The 27,554-nt window shown below is 44.2% G+C and overlaps 1 protein-coding gene across 3 annotated transcripts in view; it reads left to right on the plus strand.

Annotated features, from left to right (window-relative positions):
• The window catches only part of HIPK3 (homeodomain interacting protein kinase 3), a 339,043-nt gene that overhangs the window by 158,085 nt on the left and 153,404 nt on the right, over positions 1-27,554 (plus strand). The window lies entirely within an intron of this gene.

Raw genomic sequence — 27,554 nt, forward strand, 5'->3', positions numbered from 1 at the left:
ACGTCTGGAGGAAAGAAGGTTTAAGCATAATAACAGACGCGGATTCTTTACTGTAAGAGCAGTGAGACTATGGAACTCTCTGCCGTATGATGTTGTAATGAGTGATTCATTAATTAAATTTAAGAGGGGACTGGATACCTTTCTGGAAAAGTATAATATTACAGGGTATATACACTAGATTCCTTGATAAGGCGTTGATCCAGGGAACTAGTCTGATTGCCGTATGTGGAGTCGGGAAGGAATTTTTTTCCCCATGGTGGAGTTACTCTTTGCCACATGGTTTTTTTTTGCCTTCCTCTGGATCAACATGTTAGGGCATGTTAGGTTAGGCTATGGGTTGAACTAGATGGACTTAAAGTCTTCCTTCAACCTCAATAACTATGTAACTATGTAACTATGTAACTATGGCTGGAAATCATGTTCTGGCCCCCCCCCCCACCGCCCCCGATCTCCTCCCCAGTCGTCCGTTATGTGGCCCGGTCCTCTCCGTCCTCCTGTCCGCTTCCCCGTCCTCCTGCCCGCTCCCCCGTGCTCCTGTCCGCTCCCCCCGTCCTCCGATCCCCCCCCCCTGTGCTCCGATCCACCCCCCCCACCATCCCCTCATACTTACCGATCCTCCCGAAGTCGGTCCGTCTTCTCCCTGGGCGCCGCCATCTTCCAAGATGGCGGGCGCATGCTCAGTGCGCCCGCCGAATCTGCAGGCTGGCAGATTCGTTACAGGTACATTTTGATCGCTGTGGTAGGTTCTACCACAGCGATCAAAATAAAAAAATAATAAATAAACCCCCCCCCTTTATCACCCCCATAGGTAGGGACAATAATAAAATAAAGAAAATATTTTTTTTTCTTTTTCCACTAGGGTTAGGGTTAGAACTAGGGTTAGGGTTACGGGTAGGGTTAGGGTTAGGGGTAGGGTTATGGCATGTGCACACAGAGCGGATCGGCCGCGGATCCGCAGCGGATCGGCCGCGGATCCGCAGCGGATCGGCCGCGGATCCGCAGCGGATCGGCCGCGGATCCGCAGCGGATCGGCCGCGGATCCGCAGCGGATCGGCCGCGGATCCGCAGCGGATCGGCCGCGGATCCGCAGCGGATCGGCAGCGGATCCGCAGCGGATCGGCCGCGGATCCGCCGCGGATCGGCCGCGGATCCGCAGCGGATCGGCCGCGGATCCGCAGCGGATCGGCCGCGGATCCGCAGCGGATCCGCAGCGGATCGGCCGCGGATCCGCAGCGGATCGGCCGCGGATCCGCAGCGGATCGGCAGCGGATCGGCCGCGGATCGACAGCGGATCCGCAGCGGATTGGCCGCGGATCGGCAGCGGATCGGCAGCGGATCGGCCGCGGATCGGCAGCGGATCCGCAGGGGATTGGCAGCGGATCGGCCGCGGATCCGCAGCGGATGGGCCGCGGATCGGCCGCGGATCTGCAGCGGATTGGCAGCGGATTGGCCGCGGATCCGCAGCGGATTGGCCGCAGATCTGCAGCGGATTGGCCGCGGATCCGCAGCGGATTGGCCGCGGATCCGCAGCGGATTGGCCGCTGCGAATTCGAAGCAGTTTTCCATCAGGTTTACAGTACTATGTACACCTAAGGAAAACCAAATCCGCTGTGCCCATGGTGCGGAAAATTCCGTGCAGAAACGCTGCATTGTTTTTTCCGCAGCATGTCAATTCTTTGTGCGGATTCCGCAGCGTTTTACACCTGTTCCTCAATAGGAATCCGCAGGTGAAATCCGCACAAAAAAAACACTGGAAATCTGCTGTAAATCCGCAGGCAAAACGCAGTGCCTTTTACCTGCAGATTTTTCAAAAATCGTGCGGAAAAATCTCACACGAATCCGCAACGTGGGCACATAGCCTTAGGGTTAGGGTTGGAATTAGGGCTAGGGTTTGAAATAGGGTTAAGATTAGGCTTGTGGTTAGGGTTACGGATAGGGTTAGGGGTGTGTTGGGGTTACAGTTGTGGTTAGGGTTGGGATTAGGGTTACGGTTGGGATTAGGGTTGGGATTAGGGTTGGAATTAGGGTTACGGTTGTGTTGCGGTTAGGGTTGTGGTTAGGGGTGTGTTGGGGTTAGGGTTGTGATTACGGTTATGGCTACAGTTGGGATTAGGATTAGGGGTGTGTTGGGGTTAGTGTTGAAGTTAGAATTGAGGGGTTTCCACTGTTTAGGCACATCAGGGGTCTCCAAACGCAACATGGCGCCACCATTGATTCCAGCCAATCTTGCGTTCAAAAAGTCAAATGGTGCTCCCGCCCTTCCAAGCCCCGACGTGCGCCCAAACAGTGGTTTACCCCCACATATGGGGTATCAGCGTACTCACAACAAACTGGGCAACAAATATTGGGGTCCAAATTCTCCTGTTACCCTTGTGAAAATAAAAAATTGCTTGCTAAAACATCTTTTTTGAGGAAAGAAAAATGATTTTTTATTTTCACGGCTCTGCGTTATAAACTTCTGTGAAGCACTTGGGGGTTCAAAGTGCTCACCACACATCTAGATAAGTTCCCTTGGGGGTCTAGTTTCCAAAATGGAGTCACTTGTGGGGAGTTCCTACTGTTTAGGCACATCAGGGGCTCTGCAAACGCAACCTGATGCCCGCAGAGCATTCCATCAAAGTCTGCATTTCAAAACGTCACTACTTCCCTTCCGAACCCCGACGTGTGCCAAAACAGTGGTTTACCCCCACATATGGGGTATCATCGTACTCAGGAGAAACTGGAAAACAACTTTTGGGGTCCAATTTCTCCTATTACCCTTGGGAAAATAAAAAAATTGTGGGCTAAAAAATCATTTTTGAGAAAAGAAAAATTATTTTTTATTTTCATGGCTCTGCGTTATAAACTTCTGTGAAGCACTTGGGGGTTCAAAGTGCTCACCACACATCTAGATTAGTTCCTTGGGGGGTCTAGTTTCCAAAATGGGGTCACTTGTGCGGGAGCTCCAATGTTTAGGCACACAGGGGCTCTCCAAACGCGACATGGTGTCCGCTAATGATTGGAGCTAATTTTCCATTCAAAAAGCCAAATGGCGTGCCTTCCCTTCCGAGCCCTGCCGTGCGCCCAAACAGTGGTTTACCCCCACATATGGGGTATCATCGTACTCAGGACAAACTGGACAACAACATTTGGGGTCCAATTTCTCCTATTACCCTTGGGAAAATAAAAAATTCTGGGCTAAAAATCATTTTTGAGGAAAGAAAAATTATTTTTTTATTTTCACGGCTCTGCGTTATAAACTTCTGTGAAGCACCTGGGGGTTATAAGTGCTCACTATGCATCTAGATAAGTTCCTTGGGGGGTCTAGTTTCCAAAATGGGGTCACTTGTAGGGGAGCTCCAATGTTTAGGCACACAGGGGCTCTCCAAACGCGACATGGTGTCCGCTAACGATTGGAGCTAATTTTCCATTCAAAAAGTCAAATGGCACGCCTCCCCTTCCGAGCCTTGCCGTGCACCCAAACAGTGGTTTACCCCCACATATGAGGTATCGGCATACTCAGGAGAAATTGCCCAACAAATTTTAGGATCCATTTTATCCTGTTGCCCATGTGAAAATGAAAGAATTGAGGGTAAAAGAAATTTTGTGTGAAAAAAAAGTACTTTTTCATTTTTGCGGATCAATTTGTGAAGCACCTGGGGGTTTAAAGTGCTCACTATGCCTCTAGATGAGTTCCTTGGGGGGTCTAGTTTCCAAAATGGGGTCACTTGTGGAGGAGCTCCAATGTTTAGGCACACAGGGGCTTTCCAAACGTGACATGGTGTCCGCTAACGATGGAGATAATTTTTCATTCAAAAAGTCAAATGGCGCTCCTTCCCTTCCGAGCCTTACCATGTGCCCAAACAGTGGTTTACCCCCACATGTGAGGTATTGGTGTACTCAGGAGAAATTGCCCAACAAAATTTAGGATCCATTTTATCCAGTTGCCCATGTGAAAATGAAAAAATTAAGGCTAAAATAATTTTTTTGTGAAAAAAAAGTACTTTTTCATTTTTACGGATCAATTTGTGAAGCACCTGGGGGTTTAAAGTGCTCACTATTCTTCTAGATAAGTTCCTTGGGGGGTCTAGTTTCCAAAATGGGGTCACTTGTGGGGGAGCTCCAATGTTTAGGCACACGGGGGCTCTCCAAACGCGACATGGTGTCCGCTAAAGATTGGAGCCAATTTTTAATTGAAAAAGTCAAATGGCGCTCCTTCCCTTCCGAGGCCTGCCGTGCGCCCAAACAGTGGTTTACCCCCACATATGAGGTATCAGCGTACTCAGGACAAATTGGACAACAACGTCCGTGGTCCAGTTTCTCCTTTTACCCTTGGGAAAATAAAAAAAATTTCGCTAAAATATCATTTTTGTGACTAAAAAGTTAAATGTTCATTTTTTACTTCCATGTTGCTTCTGCTGCTGTGAAACACCTGAAGGGTTAATAAACTTCTTGAATGTGGTTTTGAGCACCTTGAGGGGTGCAGTTTTTAGAATGGTGTCACTTTTGGGTATTTTCAGCCATATAGAACCCTCAAACTGACTTCAAATGTGAGGTGGTCCCTAAAAAAAATGGTTTTGTAAATTTTGTTGTAAAAATGAGAAATCACAGGTCAAATTTTAACCCTTATAACTTCCTAGCAAAAAAAAAATTTGTTTCCAAAATTGTGCTGATGTAAAGTAGACATGTGGGAAATGTTATTTATTAACTATTTTGTGTCACATAACTCTCTGGTTTAACAGAATAAAAATTCAAAATGTGAAAATTGCGAAATTTTCAAAATTTTTGCCAAATTTCCGTTTTTTTCACAAATAAACTCAGAAATTATCGACCTAAATTTACCACTAACATGAAGCCCAATATGTCACGAAAAAACAATCTCAGAATCGCTAGGATCCGTTGAAGCGTTCCTGAGTTATTACCTCATAAAGGGACACTGGTCAGAATTGCAAAAAACGGCAAGGTCATGAAGGGGTTAATATAGGGTTTTCATTGTTTCTTGGGATTTCACCTAGCATTTCATTTTCCACCGTGAATACCGTGGAGAAGAAGGTGTTTAATATGTTAGCTTTATCCTCGTCATCTACCACCATTCTTTCCTCACTATTTTTTAAGGGGCCTACATTTTCAGTTTTTATTCTTTTACTATTGATATAGTTGAAGAACAGTTTGGGATTAGTTTTACTCTCCTTAGCAATGTGCTTCTCCGTTTCCTTTTTGGCAGCTTTAGTTAGTTTTTTAGATAAAGTATTTTTCTCCCTATAGTTTTTTAGAGCTTCAATGGTGCCATCCTGCTTTAGTAGTGCAAATGCTTTCTTTTTACTGTTAATTGCCTGTCTTACTTCTTTGTTTAGCCACATTGGGTTTTTCCTATTTCTAGTCCTTTTATTCCCACAAGGTATAAACCGCTTACAGTGCCTATTTAGGATGTTCTTAAACATTTTCCATTTATTATCTGTATTCTTATTTCTGAGGATATTGTCCCAGTCTACCAGATTAAGGGCATCTCTAAGCTGGTCAAACTTTGCCTTCCTAAAGTTCAGTGTTTTTGTGACTCCCTGACAAGTCCCCCTAGTGAAAGACAGGTGAAACTGTACAATATTGTGGTCGCTATTTCCTAGATGCCCGACCACCTGCAGATTTGTTATTCTGTCAGGTCTATTAGATAGTATTAGGTCTAAAAGTGCTGCTCCTCTGGTTGGATTCTGCACCAATTGTGAAAGATAATTTTTCTTGGTTATTAGCAGAAACTTGTTGCCTTTATGGGTTTCACAGGTTTCTGTTTCCCAGTTAATATCCGGATAGTTAAAGTCCCCCATAACCAGGACCTCATTATGTGTTGCAGCTTCATCTATCTGCTTTAGAAGTAGACTTTCCATGATTTCTTTTATATTTGGGGGTTTGTAACAGACCCCAATGAGAATTTTGTTACCATTTTTCCCTCCATGAATTTCGACCCATATGGACTCGACATCCTCATTCCCTTCGCTAATATCCTCCCTTAAAGTGGACTTTAGACAAGACTTTACATAGAGACAAACCCCTCCTCCTCTCCGATTTTTACGATCCTTTCTAAACAGACTGTAACCCTGTAAGTTAACTGCCCAGTCATAGCTTTCATCTAACCATGTCTCGGTTATTCCCACTATGTCAAAGTTACCTGTAGATATTTCTGCTTCTAGTTCTTCCATCTTGTTTGTCAGGCTTCTGGCGTTTGCGAGCATGCAGTTTAGAGGATTTTGTTTTGTTCCAATCTCCTCACTGTGGATTGTTTTAGAAATGTTCTTACCTCCCTTCTGAGTATGTTTTCCTGGGTCGTCTTTGTTCGAGTCTAAGGTTTTTCTTCCCGTCCCCTCTTCTTCTAGTTTAAAGCCCTGCTGATGAAACAATTGTTTCCAAAGTTGTGCTGATGTAAAGTAGACATGTGGGAAATGTTATTTATTAACTGTTTTGTGTGATAAAAGTTTCTGGTTTAAGGGCATAGGAATTAAAAGTTTGAAAATTACAACATTTTTGCTAAATTTCTGTTTTTTTTCACAAACTGAAGTCATATTGAAGAAATTGTATCACTATCATGAAGTACAATATGTCAAGAAAAACCAGTCTCAGAATCAGTGGGATCCGGGGAAGCTTTCCAGAGTCCTTACCATATAAAGTGACACTGGGCAGAGTTGTAAAATGTGGCCTGGTCAGGAAGGTGAAAACAGGCTTGTGAAGGGGTTAAAGGGAATGTGTAATTAAATACATGACCTATTGTTCAATTCAGATGTGTTAAATGTATTTTTTATTTGGTTATTTTTATACATATTCCAATCTGAATTAAAAAACAAACCCACAAAACACTTGCTTTTTTCACCCTGTCACCTGGTTGTTTTTTTTAAAGACTTTAACCTTCTATTGGTTCAGGTAGTAACACATCTACATAACCAGATCCAAACCTTTCTTTGGTATTGATGTGTTAAATAAGCCTGTGGAAGGTCACTGTGAAGAGAGGAGGAGTAGGGTCACAGTGACACCAGTGGATCCCCTGTTATCAGCTGTGTACAGAGGTGTGTATGTAGTAAACCTGCACTGTGTGTGTGTGTATAATGTAAATAACAGTGCCAACATTTTTTTAAACAAAAACAGTTTAAAGGGAAGGTGCCACCAGTTTTCTTGTAGTTTGTTTTTTTGTGAAATTAAGCTTAAAATAGTAAATAAAATGTATTAATGCAATGTTTGCACTGTTTGCAAACATTTCTATATGAAAAATATTATATATTTTCTTACAAATATATATATATTGACCACTAGGGGGAGCATTTTCCGTTTTAGACCTCAAGCAGCTATAGTAAGACTTACCAGCTTTACTGTTAGCTGGAAAATCTGGGCAGTAACTGCTGACATCAGCATTTCCCTCCCCTTTTGGGTGGTCTAACATCCCTGGGGCAGAATGAAGAGCAGCATCACAGGGCAGAGCCATTTTGTGTGTGACTGCCCTGTGATCTGCTATCACCAGCAGTTTATAGTTTATGTGGTGTGTATGGAGCAGCATTGTCTGTGCAGAGCTGTCTGTGACTCATCCCTCAGTAAGATAAGAAGGAGCTCCAGGTCTGCAGTGAATGGCCAGGCATTGTGGAGGGAGGGGAGAGATACATTGTATGGCTGAGAGAGGTGTCAGATGTCACCTCTCTGCAGGCTGGGAATGCAGCTTAATGGAGTGAATGGAGCTCCTGTGATAGAGAGTAAGTGGAGCTGGGCAGAGAGCACTGGGCTATAATAAAATGGCGGCTAGTCACACCTACAGCAGTGAGTTGTGCAGCCCACAGAGGCGTGCCCAGCTCACTGCTAACACCTCTCCAATGTTAAAGATAGGGTCAGCGCCGGTCTATTATCTCCTATGTCCATGGGGTGCTGTAAAATGACACTGCTAGTGTCGTGAACTGCTGTGAAACCAAGATGTCAGCCCCCAGTTCCTTCTTTAAACACATATAACACACGAAATCTGTTTCACATGCATTTAAAACTTGGTTATAGCAGCATGTTATGCTACATTACAGTGATTTATTAATGATCTACAAACGCGGTACCTTACCTTTAAGACAAGGGTCCTTTTCTGATAATACACTCTCTTTGAGTCAATTTTCATGGCAAGGAATGAAAGCTATTTTTTTGTGATTAATCTGTCCTGTCTTCATAACAATGTAGAGTTAATACAAATTGCCACTGTAAAAACTGAAGATGTAATCTCTGAAAACTAAAATTTGTCACTCTCAAAACTTTTGGCTACAACTGTAGGTGCCTTTCAAGAACCCCCTTTGTGATGTCTGGTAGAAAATAGTGTATCACCAGCGATGCCCTGACCCAGCTTTCCTTATTCCTCCCTCACACAGCACTGTATTTAATAGCAATATAGGGCAGCTACAGAGATGGCAAGCTTGATGGGCAGCCTAGAGCTAAATCCTGGGATTATGCCGGATTCACGAGAGGAGATCAGTTGCAATCCTTAAAGAAGCTGAAATTGATTTGTTTATTTGATGTAATGTAGTAATTTCTGCCCTTGGATTGACACTATAGTGTTTTTTCCGCAGCATGTCAATTCTTTGTGCGGGTCTGCAGCGTTTCTGCACCTATTGACTTGTATTGAGTCGGGCACTTCCGCAGCAAAACCGCAGATATAAAAAAGATCTGCAGTTTAGCTGTGGGTGAAACATGTGGCCATCTGGTGCAATCCGGTCGCTAAGGCTACTTTCACACAATGCGTCGTTTTGGGAAAAAAATGCATCCTGCAAATGTGCCCGCAGGATGTGTTTTTTCCCATAGATTTGTATCCCCGACTGATCACGACGTATGGACACACGTCGCGTCCGTCGTGCACTGGATGCATCGGTATTTGGTGGACCGTCGCAGCGAAAAAACGTTCAAGGGAACGTTTTTTTGTACGTCGTGTCCTGCATTTTTAACTGCACATGCGCGGTCATAACTTCACCCCCTCCTCCCTGGGAGTTTAATATGGGCAGCGGACGCGTTGAAACTCTGCCCACATTGTGCAGAAAATCACCACTGTCCGTCGGTACGTTGCGCCAACGCTTTGTGACGGCCCCGTACCGACAGAAGTGTGAAAGAAGCCTAATACAACTCTGAGAAAAAAACAGATCCGGCGAAAAAAAAACCCCAGATCCGTTTTTTTTCAAAACTCGCCGGATTGTGCCTGACGGCAAAAACCTGATGTGCGAAAGTAGCCTAACTATCCATATATCTATCTACATCTATCTCATTCCTTCTGTCTATCTATGTATCTATCTATGTATCTATCTATGTATCTATCTATGTGTCTATCTGTCTGTCTGTCTATCTATGTGTGTAATGGAGTGTGGGTTGGACAAGACATGACATCACAAATCTTTTTTGTTCAATAATACATCTTTATTGAGCTTTCAAAAACGCATACAAAACCGCATAAAAAACGCACCTGCGTTCTCTGCCAAGACCTGCGGATTTAGTGCAGAAAAATCTGCAGGCAAATCTGCAACATGTGCACATACCCTGAGGGTATGTGCACACGTTCAGGATTTCTGTCAGAAATCCGCATGCTTTTTTTTATGCGTTTTTGACGCGTTTTTTCCCAATGCATTAAATAGCGAGAAAAACGCGAAAAATCCACAAAATTAATGAACATGCTGCTTTTTTTTACCGCGATGCGTTTTGTTCACGGAAAAAACGCATCATGTGCACAAAAATTGCAGAATGCATTCTAACTGATAGGATGCATATGTATGCGTTTTTTATGCGTTTATATCGCAAAAAAACCTGAACGTGTGCACATAGCCTTATTGTCCTGGATTTTTAAAAGTTATTTTCTGCATTTATTAATATTTCATTAATACAAATACACTACCGTTCAAAAGTTTAGGGTCACTTAGAATTTTCCTTATTTTTGAAAGAAAAGCAGTTTTTTTCCAATGAAGCTAACATTTAATGATTCAGAAACACACTCTATACATTGTTAATGTGGTAAGTGACTATTCTAGCTCCAAACGTCTGGTTTGTAATGCAATATCTTCATAGGTGTATAGAGACACATTTCCAACAACCATCACTGCAGTGTTCTTATGGTGCTGTGTCTTTGCTAACTGTGTAAGGCTATGTGCACACGTTGCGTATTTGGCTGCGGATCCGCAGCAGATTTGAAGCTGCGGATCTGCAGCTGTCTTCCATGCGTTTTACAGTAGCATGTAAAGCTATGGAAAACCAAATCCACTGTGCACATGCTGCAGAAAATTCCGCGCAGAATTGCCCCGGTTTATTTCCTGCAGCATGTCAATTCTTTGTGCGGATTCCGCAGCGTTTTACACCTATTCCTTAATAGGAATCCGCAGGTGTAAAAACACAGGTGAAATCCACACAAAAACTGCACTAAATCTGCGGTGAATGCGCAATGGAGTCCGCAACGTGTGCACATAGCTTAAGAAGGCTAATGGATGGTTAGTATACCCTTGAAAACCCTTGTGCAAGTATGTTATCAGAGCTGAAAACAGTTTGGCTGATTAGAGAACCTATATACCTGACCTTCCTTTGAGCTAGGTGAGAATCTGGAGCATTATATCTGTTGGTTCCATTAAACTCTCAAAATGGCCAGAAAAAAAGAACTTTCATGTGAAACTCGACAGTGTATTCTTGTTCTTAGAAATGAAGGCTATTCCATGCTAGAGATTGTCAAGAAACTGAAAATTTCCTACAACGTTGTGTACTCCCTTCAGAGGAGAGCACGAGCAGGCTCTAACCAGAGTAGAGAGAGAAGTGGGAGGCCACGCGGCACAACTGAGCAACAAGACAGGTACATTAGAGTCTGTAGTTTGAGAAATTGACGCCTCACAGATCCTCAACTGGCAGCTTCATTAAATAGTACACGCAAAAGGCCAGTGTCAACATCTACAATGAAGAGGCGACTCTGGGATGCTGGCCTTCAGGGCAGAGTGGCAAAGAAATAGCCATATCTGAGACTGGCTAATAATAGGAAAATATTAATATGGGCAAAAGAACACCGACATTGGACAGAGGAAGATTGGAAAAAAGTGTTATGGACAGACGAATCCAAGTTTGAGGTGTTTGGATCACACAGAAGAACATTTGTGAGACGCAGAACAACTGAAAAGATGCTGGAAGAGTGCCGGATGCCATCTGTCAAGCATGGTGGAGGTAATGTGATGGTCTGGGGTTGCTTTGGCGCTGGTAAAGTGGGAGATTTGTACAAGGTAAAAGGGATTTTGAATAAGGAAGGCTTATCACTCCATTTTGCAACGCCATGCCATACCCTGTGGACAGCGCTTGATTGGAGCCAATTTCATCCTACAACAGAACAATGACCCAAAGCACACCTCCAAATGATGCAAGAACTATTTAGGGAAGAAGCAGGCAGCTGGTATTCTCTCTGTAATGGAGTGGCCAGCGCAGTCACCAGATCTCAACCCCATTGAGCTGTTGTGGGAGCAGCTTGACCGTATGGTAAGCAGAAAGTGCCCATCAAGCCAAACCAACTTGTGGGAAGGGGCTTCTGGATGCATAGGGTGAAATTTCTCCAGATTATCTCAGCAAATTAACTGCTAGAATGCCAAAGGTCTGCAATGCTGGAATTGCTGCAAAGGGAGCATTCTTTTCCGAAAGCAAAGTTTGAAGGAGAAAATTATTATTTAGAATAAAAATCTTTTTTTCGAACCTTGTCAATGTCTGGACTAGATTTTCAATTCATTTGGCAACTCATTTGATAAATTAAAGTATTAGTTTTTATGGAAAACACACAAAATTGTCTGGGTGACTCTAAACTTTTGAACCGTAGTGTATATAATGACTTTATTGTGGAATTATCTCACTGTGAAAGTGCAGGTTTCCAATGTTGAACTTCGAGATAATGTGGATTCTCAGAAAGCCAAAAAATAAAATAAAAAAATGAGCAAGATAAGCGATTAGGAAATTCTGGTGTCAGATCTGAGCATAAAGTTAGTCTGACAATTTGTAATGTATCAACTGCTAAAGTTTTATTTTAGGTTTATTTCCTGTATGTATGTAAATGTATGCATACAGTACACTCCTCCAACATTGAGATTGCAACAAAAAACTGTTTTTGCTGCATTTTTTTATGTTAATTTTCAGCTGTGTTTTAGGGTACCAGCAAAGCAGGTGTTAGGCTACTTTCACACATCAGGTTTTTGGCTAAATCCGGCAAATTTGCAAAAAAACGGATGCGGTGTAAATTGTGAAAAACTGATGCACCGTATCCGTTTTTTAGCTGGATCCGGCTTTCTTTACTGCGCATGGATTTTTGACTTCCTGATTGCGGGGGTGAGAGAGAGATTTCCCGTGCCGGAATCGAAAATAAAGCTTCTGGGCATGCTCAGTGTACAAAAAACGGATTCGGTAGCCGGGACCGTTCATTCACACATCCATTCCATGCATTTATTGCCGCAAACGTCCCTTCAGGCTTTTTCGCCGCACAGAAAAAAACGTTGCAGTGAACGTTTTTTTGTGTCCTGCAAAAAAGCCTGAAGGGACGGATCCGGCACAAAACTGATGAAACGCATGTCCTTCAGGCACAATCCGGCACTAATTTAACTCTATGGGGAAAAAACGGATCCGGCGTCTAAAAAAAACCGGATCTGTTTTTTTTTTCAAAAATTGCCGGATTGTGCCTGAAACAAAAAATATGATGTGTGAAAGCAGCTTTACCTACATCTCATGGACACACAATGTTTTTTTTGTCATCAGTATTTTGTGCCTTGCATGGTTTTTTGGACATAGAGCATGTCCCTTGTAGATTGTGAGCCCTTGCTGGCATGGTCCTCTCTTCTCCTGTTCCAGTCGGTGACTTGCATTGTTTAACCCCTTTCCCACATTAGGTGTAATAATATGCTGATGTTGGACACCCTACCTTTTCCAGAACATGGCTGCATGGTGGCTCAGTGGTTAGAACTGCAGCCTTGCAGCGCTGGAGTCGTGGGTTCAAATCCCACCAAGGACACAATCTGCAAGGAGTTTGTATGTTCTCCTGTGTTTGGGTGGGTTTCCTCCCACACTCCAAAGACATACTGATAGGGAATTTAGATTGTGAGCCCCATCAGGGACAGCGATGATAATGTATGCAAACTGCAAAGCGCTGTGGAATATGTTAGCGCTATATAAATAAAGAGATTATCATCATTATTATGTCAGCAGCTCTATGGTTCCACCAAGTGGATGGCGCTCATAGCAAGTGAGCATTTCTTCTACATACAGGGACAATTGAAGAATGCCAAAAGTTAAAAAAGTTTTTAAAAAAGTAAAAAAATATATATCAAATCACCCCCCTTTTGACCCATAAAAAAAAAAAAAAAAAAAACAATAAAGAAAAAAAATCAAACCTACACATATTTGGTATCGCTGCACTCATAATCACACGATCTATCAATAAAAAAGGATTAGCCCAATCGGTAAACGGCGTAACGAGAAAAAAAGTAAAAATGCCAGAATTAAGTTTTTTTGTTAGTCGCCGCAATATTGTATTAAATGGAATAACCTGTGATCAAAAGATCGTATTTGCACCAAAATGGTATCATTAAAAACGTCAGCTTGGCGCACAAAAAAATAAGTCCTCAACCAACCCCAGATCACAAAAAATGTAGACGCTATGGGTATTGGAAAATGGCGCAATGTTTTTAACAAGCTTTGGATTTTTTTTTCACCGCTTAGATAAAAAATAACCTAGACATGTTTGGTGTCTATGAACTCGTAATGACCTGGAGAATCATAATGGCAGTTTTTGCATTTAGTAATTGAAAAAAAAGCAAAACAAAAAACAATTGTGGAATTGCACTTTTTTTGCTATTTCACTGGTCTTTGAATTTTTTTTTTCTGTTTTCCAGTACATGATATGATAAAACCAATGGTGTCGTTCAAAAGTACAACTCGTCCCATAAAAAACAAGCCCTCACATGGCCATATTGACGGAGATATAAAAAAGTTATGGCTCTGGGAAGAAGGGGAGCAAAAAACAAAAATGCAAAAGCGAAAATACCTCTGGTTTTTATTATGTATACCCCTCCTCACACGTAAAGGGCCATGGAATAAATGGTGTTTTAAATAAATAATAATGTTACTACTTTCAGCATTTTTTTCAGCGTTTTTCACCCATTGACTTGAATGGGTGGTGAAAATACAGATATGTTTTGCTGCTTTTTTTTGTGCCAAAATCTGACTCTATGTAATAGGACTTTTTTTTCCAACACTTAATTTTATCAGCATGCACAAGAGACAAATTTAGCATGCCAAAACCACCGCACGAAAAACCAAGGAAAACATTTTTTTTCTGCATTTTCTTTCCTGCCAATAGATCAGGTTTTGCTGCAGAAAAAAAGAAAACACTGAAAAAACACCCTGTGTGAACTTACCTTAAGAAGGAAAAGTCGTTGAATTATGGAAATTGCAGGATTGATAGACATGTTAATATGCAAATAGGGAAAAATTGCAAAACAAAATTTCACAACATCTTTTATTCACTCACAGGAATAAGCACACATCGTGGTATGTTACATATGAGGTTATTTCTGGCGAGGGTTGTTCTGCCATACTGAATGCACTTGGGCAAATCATCAAGATCCACTACTGGCAGATCCCTGTGTAATTGCTGACCATTGACGTCCATGTTTTGCTTGGTGGGAGACAAGGCCGGAGACCCAGCAGGACATGGTAGCACACTTAGGCCACACAGGTTGCTCACACTAGCGGCCTGGTGTTACCTTGTTGAAACACTGCTCCCCACTGATGTTATATTGATGACCTATACTTAATCTAAAAATACTGAAACATCCCTTTACTTCCTGCTCGCCTAGAGGGGAAAGCTAAATTGTTGTGTCTGGATTTTACATTAGGTAGTTCTGACTACTCTTCTTTTTGAAAGAAAATGGTTGTTATTCTGGTGGGGTTTTTCCATTGTATAACGAGATAAAGTGGGTAGAATATGGTATTATTTTATGATTGGTGGGGATTAGACTAGGAACCCCACTGATCCTGAGAATGAGTGAGGATATTAAAGGGAACCTGTCACCACTTTACTGTCCTACCAGCTAAAAATATCATTTTATTCAGTGTCCGCTCTGCATTCCCTAAAAACTTATGTAACCCTCTGACTCCCCCATGTATCACTCAGAAAACCTTTTTATATTTCTCCCGCAATGTATGCTAATAGGGTCCGTCCGGTCGGCGTGGCTTTGGGTCACTCACGAGAAACCATTTGACTGTGCGGGCGCGATGTCTCACAGCGATCTGTGCCATCCACACCAAGGATTGTGTGCGGCAACCGAGGAGAGGGGTGGGGTGAGTGACCCAAAGCCACGCCCATCAGACCAGACAGACCCTATTGGCATACATTGCGGGAGAAATATAAGGCTATGCGCACACGTCCAGATTTTCCGTGGAAATTTCCGCAGCAATTCCCAAACTGTGCCCTGGGTAAAACGCATGCGGAATTGGCATGCGTTTTCCCACTAAACACTAGCGTTTTACAAGCGTAATTAGCTTGCAGAATGCTAGCGTTTTCCAAGCGATCTGTAGCATTGCTTGGAAAACTGACAGGTTAGTCACACTTGTCAAACATAGTGTTTGACAAGTGTGACCAACTTTTTACTATTGATGCTGCCTATGCAGCATCAATAGCAAAAGATAGAATGTTAAAAATAATTTTAAAAAAATGAAAAATCGTGATATTCTCACCTTCCGACGTTCCCCGCAGCGTTCCCGCTCCTCGCGATGCTCCCGTTCCCAGTAATGACTCCCGGCAATGACCCCAGATGACATGGCATCACCCGAGACCGCTATGTCATCACAGGTGATTGCCACAAAGCATCCCTGGGAACGGAAGCATTGCAAGGAGCGGGAAGGCTGCCGGGACCGTCGGAAGGTGAGAATATCACGATTTTTTATTTTAAATAACTTTTTTTTTTTTACAGGTATATGGTGAGAGTCTCCTCTCCTCCACACTGGGTACCAACCGCACATGATCCGCTTACTTCATGCGGGAAGTAAGGAGATCAATGCATTCCTGTGTGTGCGGAATCCCCGCGATTCCGCACAAAGAATGAACTTGCTGCGTTTTTTTCCGGAATCCCCACGATTCCGCCGGGGAAAAAAAACGCAACATGTGCACAAAAATTGCGGATTGCATTCTAATAGGTTGCTTAATGTATGCGTGTTTTTCGCGGTTTTATCGCGTTTTTATAGCGAAAAACTGTGAAAAAATAAGTGAAAAATCCTGAAGTTGTGCGCACAGCCTTAAAGGTTTTTATTGGTGATACATGGGGGAGTCAGCGGGTTAAAAAAAAAATTTAGGGAATGCATAGCTCACACTGAATAAAATGATATTTTAGCTTGTAGGACAGAAAAGTGGTGACAGGTTCCCTTTAAATAGTTAAATATAGGGGGTCACATTTAGTAGACATGTAATGTCATAGATTTATCTCAGCACCTACTTTTTACAGTGGAGTGGAAACCGGTTCCTGTGTATCAGACAGGATAAAGGTGGTTCCAGTAGCATATTTCAGCAATTGGGGTGAATAGAGCACTCCTCAATGGATACGCATCTGGCAGGGTAGTTACAGCCACTAATGTGCATGCCATGTCCAATGCAGATCTTGAGTTCTTAATTCTCATTTTTCTATAATTGGGTTTGGAGGAAACTGTTTTATCTGATAAAATGTTCAGTTTTGGGAGGAAATGGTGAGATCTTGTAATATGAAGCCATGAGTTGTTCAGTGTTGGCTTCACATAGCGTTCTTCAATAACCAACCACATTACAATACTCTTCATTTCTTTGCCGGTTTTCAGCATTGATCCTGGCACTAAGTCTATATAGTGCGTTTCTGCAAAATTACTTTCCAAAACCGTACCTGTTAAAATTAAACATGTGGAGATGTCCAAGGGGCTCCATACACCGTCCATAGCTTCTGGCTGACTCCCCAATACACAGGAGTTCTTGCTTTGCTGAACGCTCCTGTGTTTTCTAGGAGAGATCTGTTGCCAGACTTATCTTATGGCGCCTTATGTCGCCGAGAACAAAAGGATTGGCAGTCCTAAATCTGACTTGCTGGATCCCTCAAAGGTCCCATACATGTTAGACTTGTATGTAGACCTGCTGGTATTAGGAAGCGGCCCCATGCTAATGAGCCGTTTGGTCTGGCTGCTCTTAGTTTTAGAGCATAGCTTTCGTCTGCGGTCATCCCAAAGGAACGAGTATGCTGTGGATGTGATGCAGATTTGCTGCACAGGTCACCCTTTACATTGAGTCCTCCTGTCCATAGCTTCAGATCCGCTTCCTCAGCCCATTTTGCGTTGCAGATATTTTTAAAATCTCATTAATGATGCTGCTACTGTGAGGGTATGTTTCCACGGTCAGTAAACGCTGCAGATGTTACAGCATAGTGGATGGGATTTTATGAAATCCCATCTCCACTATGCGTGCAGGGACACTTCCGGCTTACCTGCGGCGCATCTTTGCAGACCGCAGTATGTCTATTTATCTTGTGGAGATGCTCAATCTCCGTTAGATAAATATCACCGTCCAATGTATAGGATGCGGTGATTCCGCACAGTTCAGTGAACCCATGCCGAATCACCATGCGTACAAAAACCGGTTGGATGGAGCAGACATGTGCTGCGTCCAAAGCGCTGCCATTACTGACCGTGGAAACATTAATGCTCCATACATTCTCCATCAAGAAAAATAGGGCAGAAATTCTCCTGCTTATGCGCCCTCTGCACACGTAACCTAATACCTTAACCCCTTCCCGACCTTTGACGCAGCGTATGCGTCATGAAAACCTGTGCCAATCCGACCTGTGACGCAGCATATGCGTCATGGAGGGATCGCGTCCCTGCAGGCCAGGTGAAAGGGTTAACTCCAATTTCACCCGACATGCAGGAACAGGGGGAGTGGTACTTCAGCCCAGGGGGGGTGGCTTCGCCCAAAGCCCCGTGGCTACGATCGCTCTGATGGGCTGTTTCACTTTCAACAGCCAATCAGAGCAATCTGTAATATTTCACCTATGAAAATTGGTGAAATATTACAATCCAGCCATGGCCGATGCTGCCATAGCATCGGCCATGGCTGGAGACCCCAATCTGGCCCCCCCACCGACTGACGGCGATCTGCAGCTGCCGTCAGTTTTCCCTACCCCTCCGTCCTGTCCTAAGCACCTTCCTCTCCCCTCCGACCCTCCCCATCCTTCCCTCCGCCCCCCCCCCCGCTGTCCGATCGCACCCCCCCATACTTACCTAGTCCCGGTGTCCCTCCTGGTGTCCTCGGTCTTCTCGCATGGGCGCCGCCATCTTGGAAAATGGCGGGCGCATGCGCAGTGCGCCCGCCGAAGCGGCCGGCAGATTCGTTCCCTGTACATTTTGATCGCTGTGATAAGTTCTATCACAGCGATCAAAATAAAAAAAAATAGTAAATAAACCCCCCTTTATCATCCCCATAGGTAGGGACAATAATAAAGTACAGAAAATATATATTTTTTTGTTTTTCCATTAGGAGTAGGGTTAGGGGTAGGGTTGCACTTAGGGATAGGGTTGCACTTAGGGATAGGGTTGCACTTGGGGATAGGGTTGCACTTGGGGATAGGGTTGGAAATAGTGTTAGAATTAGGCTATGTGCACACGGTGCGGATTTGGCTGCGGATCCGCAGCGGATTGGTCGCTGCGGATTAGTCGCTGCGGATTCGTAGCAGTTTTCCATCACGTTTACAGTACCACGTGAACCTATGGAAAACCAAATCCGCTGTGCCCATGGTGCGGAAAATACAGCGCGGAAACGCTGCGTTGTATTTTCCGCAGCATGTCAATTCTTTGTGCGGATTCCGCAGCGTTTTACACCTGCTCCATAATAGGAATCCGCAGGTGAAATCCACACAAAAAACACTGGAAATCCGCAGTAAATCCGTAGGTAAAGCGCAGTGCGTTTTACCGGCAGATTTTTCAAAAACGGTGCAGAAAAATCCGCACACAAATCCGCAACGTGGGCACATAGCCTTAGGGTTAGGGTTGGAATTAGTTAGGGTTGGAATTAGGGTTAAGACTAGGGTTAGGGGTGTGTTGGGGTTAGGGTTGTGGTTAGGGTTGGGATTAGGGTTAGGGGTGTGTTAGGGTTGGAGTTAGAATTGAGGGGTTTCCACTGTTTAGGCACATCAGGGGGTCTCCAAACGCGACTTGGCGCCACCATTGATTCCAGCCAATCTTGTGTTGAAAAAGTCAAATGGTGCTCTCTCCCTTCCGAGCCCGGACGTGTGCCCAAACAGTGGTTTACCACCACATATGAGGTACCAGCGTACTCGGGAGAAACTGGACAACAACTTTTGGGGTCCAATTTCTCCTGTAACTCTTGGGAAAATAAAAAATTGCGGGCTAAAAAATTTATTTTTGAGGAAAGAAAAATGATTTTTTATTTTCACGGCTCTGCGTTATAAACTTCTGTGAAGCACTCGGGGGTTCAAAGTGCTCACCACACATCTAGGTAAGTTCCTTTGGGGGTCTAGTTTCCAAAATGGGGTCACTTGTGGGGGGTTTCTACTGTTTAGGTACATCAGGGGCTCTGCAAATCAACTTGACGCCCGCAGAGCATTTCATCAAAGTCTGCATTTCAAAACGTCACTACTTCACTTCCGAGCCCCGGCATGTGCCCAAACAGTGGTTTACCCCCACATATGGGGTATCAGCGTACTCAGGAGAAACTGGACAACAACATTTGGGGTCCAATTTCTCCTGTTACCCTTGGGAAAATAAAAAGTTCCGGGATAAAAAAATCATTTTTGAGGAAAGAAGAATTATTTTTTATTTTCACGGCTCTGCGTTATAAATTTCTGTGAAGCACCTGGGGGTTTAAAGTGCTCACTATGCATCTAGATAAGTTTCTTGGGGGGTCTAGTTTCCAAAATGAGGTCCCTTGTGGCGGAGCTCCAATGTTTATGCACACGGGGGCTCTCCAAACGCGACATGGTGTCCGCTAAAGATTGGAGCCAATTTTTCATTCAAAAAGTCAAATGGCGCTCCTTCCCTTCCAAGCCCTGCCTTGCGCCCAAAGAGTGGTTTACCCCCACATATGAGGTATCAGCGTACTCAGGACAAATTGGACAACAACTTTCGTTGTCCAGTTTCTCCTTTTACCCTTGGGAAAATAACAAAATTGTTGCTAAAAGATCATTTTTGTGACTAAAAAGTTAAATGTTCATTTTTTACTTCCATGTTGCTTCTGCTGCTGTGAAACACCTGAAGGGTTAATAAACTTCTTGAATATGGTTTTGAGCACCTTGAGGGGTGCAGTTTTCTCTAGTAGCCTTCCACGACAGCCACCAGGAGGTTGTCTCCATACCCTAATGGGGGACAGGAAGCACCAGAGGTTAAAAGCCCCTCCCACCTCCCATTAACCAGTGTCTTTCCTGTCCCCCATGGGGCATGGAGAGGTTTCTGGTGCGCTGCAGCGGCGGCTCTGAGCAGTGTACCTGTATTTCTATTCTGCCGTGCACTAATGGTCGGGTCCCTCGGGGCTTCCCCTGCGCTGTGCCTCCCGTCTCCCCTGGATTCTGGGACCGCGTTCCCGGTCCTCTTGCGGGGACAAAGCTGGCCGGTGAGCCCATCCCGGAGGCCTCCCTGAGCTCTCCAGCGTCTCCCCCTCCTGACGCACGCTGTTCGGCGACCCGGAAGTCAGGTGATCCTCCACTTCCGGGTCGGCGCTCCTGCACAGGAGCGACAGACCAGCACTATGGATCACCGAACGGCGTGTGAGGCACGCTGCATCCTTGCACGCCTGCCTGGGACTGCGGAAGGGGAGGGGCGGCGAATTGCCTCGCGCTGGTGCAGGCTTATTTTCTATATAAGCTGCGAAGACGTCTCAGGTAAGCCTGCTGTAAGCATGGATTCGTCTTGCCCTGCAGCTGCAGAGCCCAGCGCTCCTCAACCCCTAGTAAGTGTGGCAGAGATGGGTCCCATTCTAAGGTAGTTTTATATACACCTTCTTACACCGCTTCCTCTCTCTTTGCAGGGACTCAAGTCTGGCCCTAAAAACATTACCAAACGCAAATGTGCTACCTGTAATGTGAAAATGCCACTAGATTGGGAGAAAAAGTTGTGCCAACCTTGTACGGATAAAATTGTCCGGGCGGAACACCCTTCATTAATTAAGGAAATCCGCTCCCTGGTTAGGCAGGAGGTTCAGATCTCTCTGGCCACGCTCGCCCCACCTCCATCGCCGCCACCACCATCCTCACCTGGTCCATCTCTCCCCAAAAAGAGAAAAATCCAGGAGTATTCTGAGTCAGAGTCTGAGGGATCTTATACGTCCTCTTCTGTCAAATGGGAGGATGTGTTACCCCATAAATCTGCGGAAATTAGGAAATATCTTTTTTCCTCTGAATACATTGAGGAATTGGTATCTGCAGTGAGGAACACCATGGGGCTAAAAGAGGAGTCAGTTCCTCAGTCTATACAGGACGAACTTTTCGGTATACATACTGAAAAACAACCTGGGTTTCCCGTCCATAAAAGCATAATAGACATGATTAATAATGAATGGGAATTGCCGGAAAAACGTCTGACAACTTCTCCAGACTTTAAACATCGGTTTCCTCTTGATGAGGACGCAATAAAATGGAACATCCCAAAAATTGATGTTCAGGTGGCTAGAGTGGCTAAAAAAACGGCTTTGCCGTTCGAGTTAAAGGACCCCTTAGATAGAAAGATTGAGAGCCTAATCAAAAAATCCTGGGAGACGTCTACCTCAGCCCTCAGATTCAACATCGCATCCACCTGTGTGGCCCGCTCCCTCTTCTGCTGGATAGAAGAGCTAGAAAACCACATCTCTCAGGGTACTCCGAGAGAAGAAGTTCTGGACTCCCTGCCTATTTTACACAGAGCGACTGGGTTCCTCGCAGACGCCTCACTGGAATCTATCCGGGTGGCAGCCAGGTCCTTGGTCCAGACAAATTCAGCCAGAAGAGCTCTCTGGTTAAAAATGTGGAGCGGAGACGTCACTTCCAAAATAAAACTATGTTCCATTCCCTTTAAGGGTGACTATGTGTTTGGGCCCTCATTACATGACATCTTAGAGAAAGCCACAGACAGAAAGAAAACTCTTCCTGAACAGAGGCCTCCCAGGAAGCGTTTTTTTCGAGCCTCCCAGTCCCAGCCCTCCCAGGGAAAAGGGAAAGGAAAAACCGGGAGGTGGAGTTATGCTAAGGGGAAGCCTAAAAACATCCTTATTCCCCAGCAAACTCAACAAGAAAAACAATGACTCCGATCCGGTGGGGGGGAGGCTTTCGAACTTCGCTCACAGTTGGCAGAATATCTCCAACAGCCCCTGGGTAGTCGGTGTTATACAACAGGGGCTTCTGATAGAGTTCGATGCACCTCCCCCCAGGATCGTAAGAGTCACCTCCCCGTCATCTCGGGAGACCCAGAAGCTGATGATGGCTGGAATTCAGGACTTGCTAGACTCGAGAGCTATCTCCCCGGTCCCGGTGAACGAGCAAGGGAAAGGGCACTATTCCCGTATCTTCATGATAAAAAAGCCTTCTGGGCAATCTCGGATTATAATAAATCTGAAAGCTCTCAACAAATATATAACTTACCGCAAGTTCAAGATGGAGTCAGTAAAAACAGCCATCCCTCTAATAGCTCCTCAATCATATATGGCAACAATAGACCTCAAGGATGCCTATTTCCATATTCCAATGCATCCTCGCCACAGGAAATACCTAAGATTTGCGGTTCAATTCAATCAAAAAATCTTACATTTCCAATACAATGTTCTCCCCTTCGGCATCTCCTCAGCCCCAAGGGTGTTTTCCAGAGTCATGGCAGAAGCAGTAGCCCATTTCAGGAGCCAAGACATCGCTATAGTGCCGTACTTGGACGACCTTCTATTAATTGGTTCTTCCGCCGAAATTCTCAATCAGAGAATTTCCAAAACTCTGAACATTTTGCAGGATTTGGGTTGGATACCAAATCTAAAAAGTCTCAACTGTCACCATCAAAGGTGAGGAAATTCCTCGGGGTCCTCTTGGTTTCAGAGAATCAGAAATCTTTCCTACCAGAGGAACACCGAATAAACCTGATTTCCAAAGTCTCAGACTTCAAAAAACAACGTTCTCCGACTCTACGGGCTGCAATGTCTCTCCTGGGGTCAATGACGGCCTGTATACAATCAGTCCAGTGGGCTCAAAGCCACTCAAGAGTACTGCAGGCACACATCTTAGGGAACTGGAACGGAAATCCAAATTCCCTGAACAGAAGAATATACACTCATGGGAAGGTAAAGGTCTCATTAACCTGGTGGGCGATCCAATCAAACCTGCTAAAAGGAGTAGACTGGGTACAAGATCCTCTGATCACGGTGACAACGGATGCCAGTCAAAAAGGTTGGGGAGCAGTTGTCTCGCAGATCCCATTCTAGGGTCACTGGAATCAAGGAGAAAGTTCTAGTTTTTCCAACTCCAGAGAATTGATGGCAGTGGAGAGGGCCCTCCTGGCGGCCAGCAGTCTCATTATAGGTCAACATGTCAGAATTTATTCGGACAATATGACGACTGTTGCGCATCTAAAACACCAGGGAAGTCCAAAGTTCAACCAGTTGAGAGCAATATCAAACAGAATATTTTGCTGGGCAGAGAAACATCTCCTCTCACTATCAGCAATACACCTCAGAGGGTCAGTGAACATTCATGCAGATCTCCTAAGTCGTCACGACTTGCATCCAGGAGAATGGAGCCTGAAGGCGGACATTTTCAGAATGTTGACAGACAGATGGGGACTTCCCGATATAGACCTTCTAGCGTCAAGTCAGAATGCACAGGTCGAGAACTACTTCTCCCTGAACCCCAAGGACAGGTCTCAAGGAGTAGACGCCTTCGCTCACGCATGGAGGTTTCATCTAGCGTACGCATTCCCTCCAATACCGTTACTGGCGAAGACCCTCCGGAAGATCCGGGACGATCAAGTCCAAACTATCCTAGTAGCGCCGACATGGACGAAAAGAAGCTGGTACCACCTCATAAAAGAACTGAAGGTGGATGGTCCAGTTTTTCTTCAAGCAGAAGATCTTCTCCGCCAAGGCCCCTTTTATCATCCGGAACCACGAAGGTTCAATCTGGCAGCCTGGCTATTGAAGCCCAGGTACTAAGGGCTAAAGGCCTTTCACAGTCGGTAATCTCTACCCTACAGAAGTCTAGAAAACCTATTACCAACGCCATATATGGAAAAATATGGAATAGATTCTCCTCGTGGTGTCATCCTCATAATCCTGACCCTTTCCATCCTAATATCTCACAGATATTAGATTTTTTGCAAAAAGGTTTGGAGTTGGGGCTGAAGCCAAGTACCTTGAAAGTTCAAGTGTCAGCCTTGAGCTCTGTCTTCGATCAAGACCTTGCAAGTCATCGTTGGATAAAGAGGTTTATGGTCGCAGCATCAAGGCATTGTCCAAGAAAACAAATTTTTGTACCATCATGGGACTTAAACATAGTTCTAAAGGGCCTTACGGCTCCTCCATTTGAGCCATTATCATCTTGTTCCTCGCAACTTTTGTCCTGCAAAACGGCCTTCTTGGTTGCAATTTCTACTGCAAGACGAGTGGGAGAAATACAAGCCCTTTCAGTTAGAGAGCCTTATCTTACCATAAGAGATGACTCCATCGTGTTCCGACCTGATCCATGTTTTCTCCCGAAGGTAGTGTCAGAGTTTCATCGATCACAGGATATAGTTCTCCCATCGTTCTGTCACAATCCTTCAAATCCGGAAGAACACACATTTCATACTTTGGATGTACGACGTATAGTGTTGTACTATTTAGAACATACTAAATCGTTCAGGATTGACAAAAATCTCTTCGTTCATCTTTCTGGCAGAAACAAGGGCAAGAAGGTAGCGAAGAGTATCATCGCCAACTGGATAAAGAAAGCCATTACTGAAGCATACCTAACTCAGAATATTGCTATTCCTGCGGGCCTAAAAGCTCATTCCACCAAATCTACGTCTGTCTCTTGGGCTGAAAGGGCTGGTGCTTCAACAGAGCAGATTTGCAGGGCAGCAACATGGTCTTCCTTGCACACTTTTACTAAGCATTACAGATTGGACTTCTGGTCCAACCGGGATCTTGCCTTTGGCCGAAAGGTTCTTCAGGCTGTGGTCCCTCCCTAAATACAGAATTGGTTGGCATTCCTCCTGGTGGCTGTCGTGGAAGGCTACTAGAGAAAATAGAATTATTCTTACCGTTAATTCGGTTTCTAGGAGCCTTCCACGACAGCATTAATTCCCTCCCGATGTTCTTGGATAATTTTTTTCTGAGAACCTAAAAGGTAAGCGGTGCTGTGGGTTCAGTTGTAAGTCACTGGTTAATGGGAGGTGGGAGGGGCTTTTAACCTCTCGTGCTTCCTGTCCCCCATTAGGGTATGGAGACAACCTCCTGGTGGCTGTCGTGGAAGGCTCCTAGAAACCGAATTAACGGTAAGAATAATTCTATTTTTAGAATGGTGTCACTTTTGGGTATTTTCAGCCATATAGAACCCTGAAACTGACTTCAAATGTGAGGTGGTCCCTAAAAAAAAAAAATGGTTTTGTAAATTTTGTTGTAAAAATGAGAAATCACTTGTCAAATTTTAACCCTTACAACATCCTAGCAAAAAAAAATTTTGTTTCCAAAATTGTGCTGATGTAAAGTAGACATGTGGGAAATGTTATTTATTAACTATTTTGTGTCACATAACTCTCTGGTTTAACAGAATAAAAATTAAAAATGTGAAAATTGTGAAATTTTCAAAATTTTCGCCAAATTTCCGTTTTTTCACAAATAAACGCAGAAATTATCGACCTAAATTGACCACGAACATGAAGCCCAATATGTCACGAAAAAACAGTCTCAGAATCGCTAGGATCCGTTGAATCGTTGCTGAGTTATTACCTCATAAAGGGACACTGGTCAGAATTGCAAAAAATGGCCAGGTCATTAAGGTCAAAATAGGCTGGGTCATGAAGGGGTTAATAATCCCCAACGGTCAGCTGTTAGCGGCGGTGGTGGCCCCCAGCCTGAAATGCTTGCTTGAAGAGCTGGCCATCTACTAGTAGTGGCCACCACTGCACATCCACCTATTATGCAAGTCAATAGGAGGCGGATGTGCAGTAACGAGCCCCGGCCACTACAAGTAGACGGCCAGCTCTGCAAATAAGTGTCTCCGACCGGCGGCCCCCGATAACAGCTGGTCGGATGAGGCCATCAGTGTAAAAGTAGTGGATAACCTCTTTAATTAAAGGAGGTTGTCCAGTCTGAAATGAAAAAGTCTGAAATGTGACGGTGTGCGGCCACAAGCGAGTGGGTGATCATGTAAGCAATTTGTATACTTGTGGTCACATGACAAAACTCATCCAGCTTCTCTCAGTTGAGAGAAGTCTGATGAGACCAGATGGCACATGACCCCAAGAATGCGGATTGTCTACAAGCGGTCACATGACTGCCCGCTGGCCCAGGGCCTGCAGGGGACTCGTGACCGTGTGTGCACTCTCATCACTCAGCAGTCTTTCCATTTGGAACTGAACAAATTATTCTGCCCCTGTTGTTGGTTTTTTTATTTTGTTTAGTTTGCCATGGGGCAGCATGATTATGGAAATACCAGATTTCTGTTTTTATTTGTCTTATTACTTTCATACAATAAAAACACAATTGGGAAAAATAACTTGTTTTTGTAGCCTCGTATTCTGAGACATAAGTGTAGCATTTTTCTGTCATTGTAGCTGTAGTTTTATTGCTGTAGTGGTTTTTTTTTTGTTTGTTTGTTTACTGCTGTTTTTTGGTACATACAATGTTTTGTTCGCTAATATAATTTTTGGTATATTTTCTAGCTATTAGCCATGAACAAAAACTTTTAAAGGGGACCTGTCACCAGAAAAAAGTGCTCTTAACCTGTAGATATGGGGTTAGTCAGCAGGTTAATAGCGTTATTAATCTGCCTGCCCGTAACCGAATGCTGCGGGGAGAAAATGAACTTTCTTCCTCCCAGCTGCATTCTGCTTTCAGCCATGGGCGCGGCACTGGCGTGGGCTCAGTTTATAGAAAGCAGCTCCTGTAACCGCAGGTTACATCAGTACAGAGCCGTGACTGAACCAGCGCCCATATCTGCAGGTTAATAGTGTTACTTTTAATGGTGACCGCTTTCCTTTAAATGTAATATCGTTTTGTAGCTTATTTTTACAAACGTTCATTGTGCAGTATAATTGAAATGTTAACTTCATTGTTCTGTTTTGCACGATTCCAGTAATACCCAATTTATGTGTAGCTTTTTTCTAAAAAAAACAACAAACAAAAAAATCTGAGCCTTAACTTTTTAGAATAGTTTTTCATATGTTAGCGACATTCACAATGTGTGATGAAGAACAATATAGTTTGATTGTTCAGGTCAATAAGAACATGGCAATATAAGCTTTTCTTTCTTGCACGATAATTACATGATCAAATTTATAATATGCTGCATGATTTATGTAGTACAGTGCGTTATCTAGCCTGACAGTTCACCTACCAGACCCTGCCTCTGCTAGCC

This window comes from Ranitomeya variabilis, chromosome 2 (assembly GCF_051348905.1).
Source record: "Ranitomeya variabilis isolate aRanVar5 chromosome 2, aRanVar5.hap1, whole genome shotgun sequence".
NCBI classification, from domain to species: Eukaryota; Metazoa; Chordata; class Amphibia; order Anura; family Dendrobatidae; genus Ranitomeya; species Ranitomeya variabilis.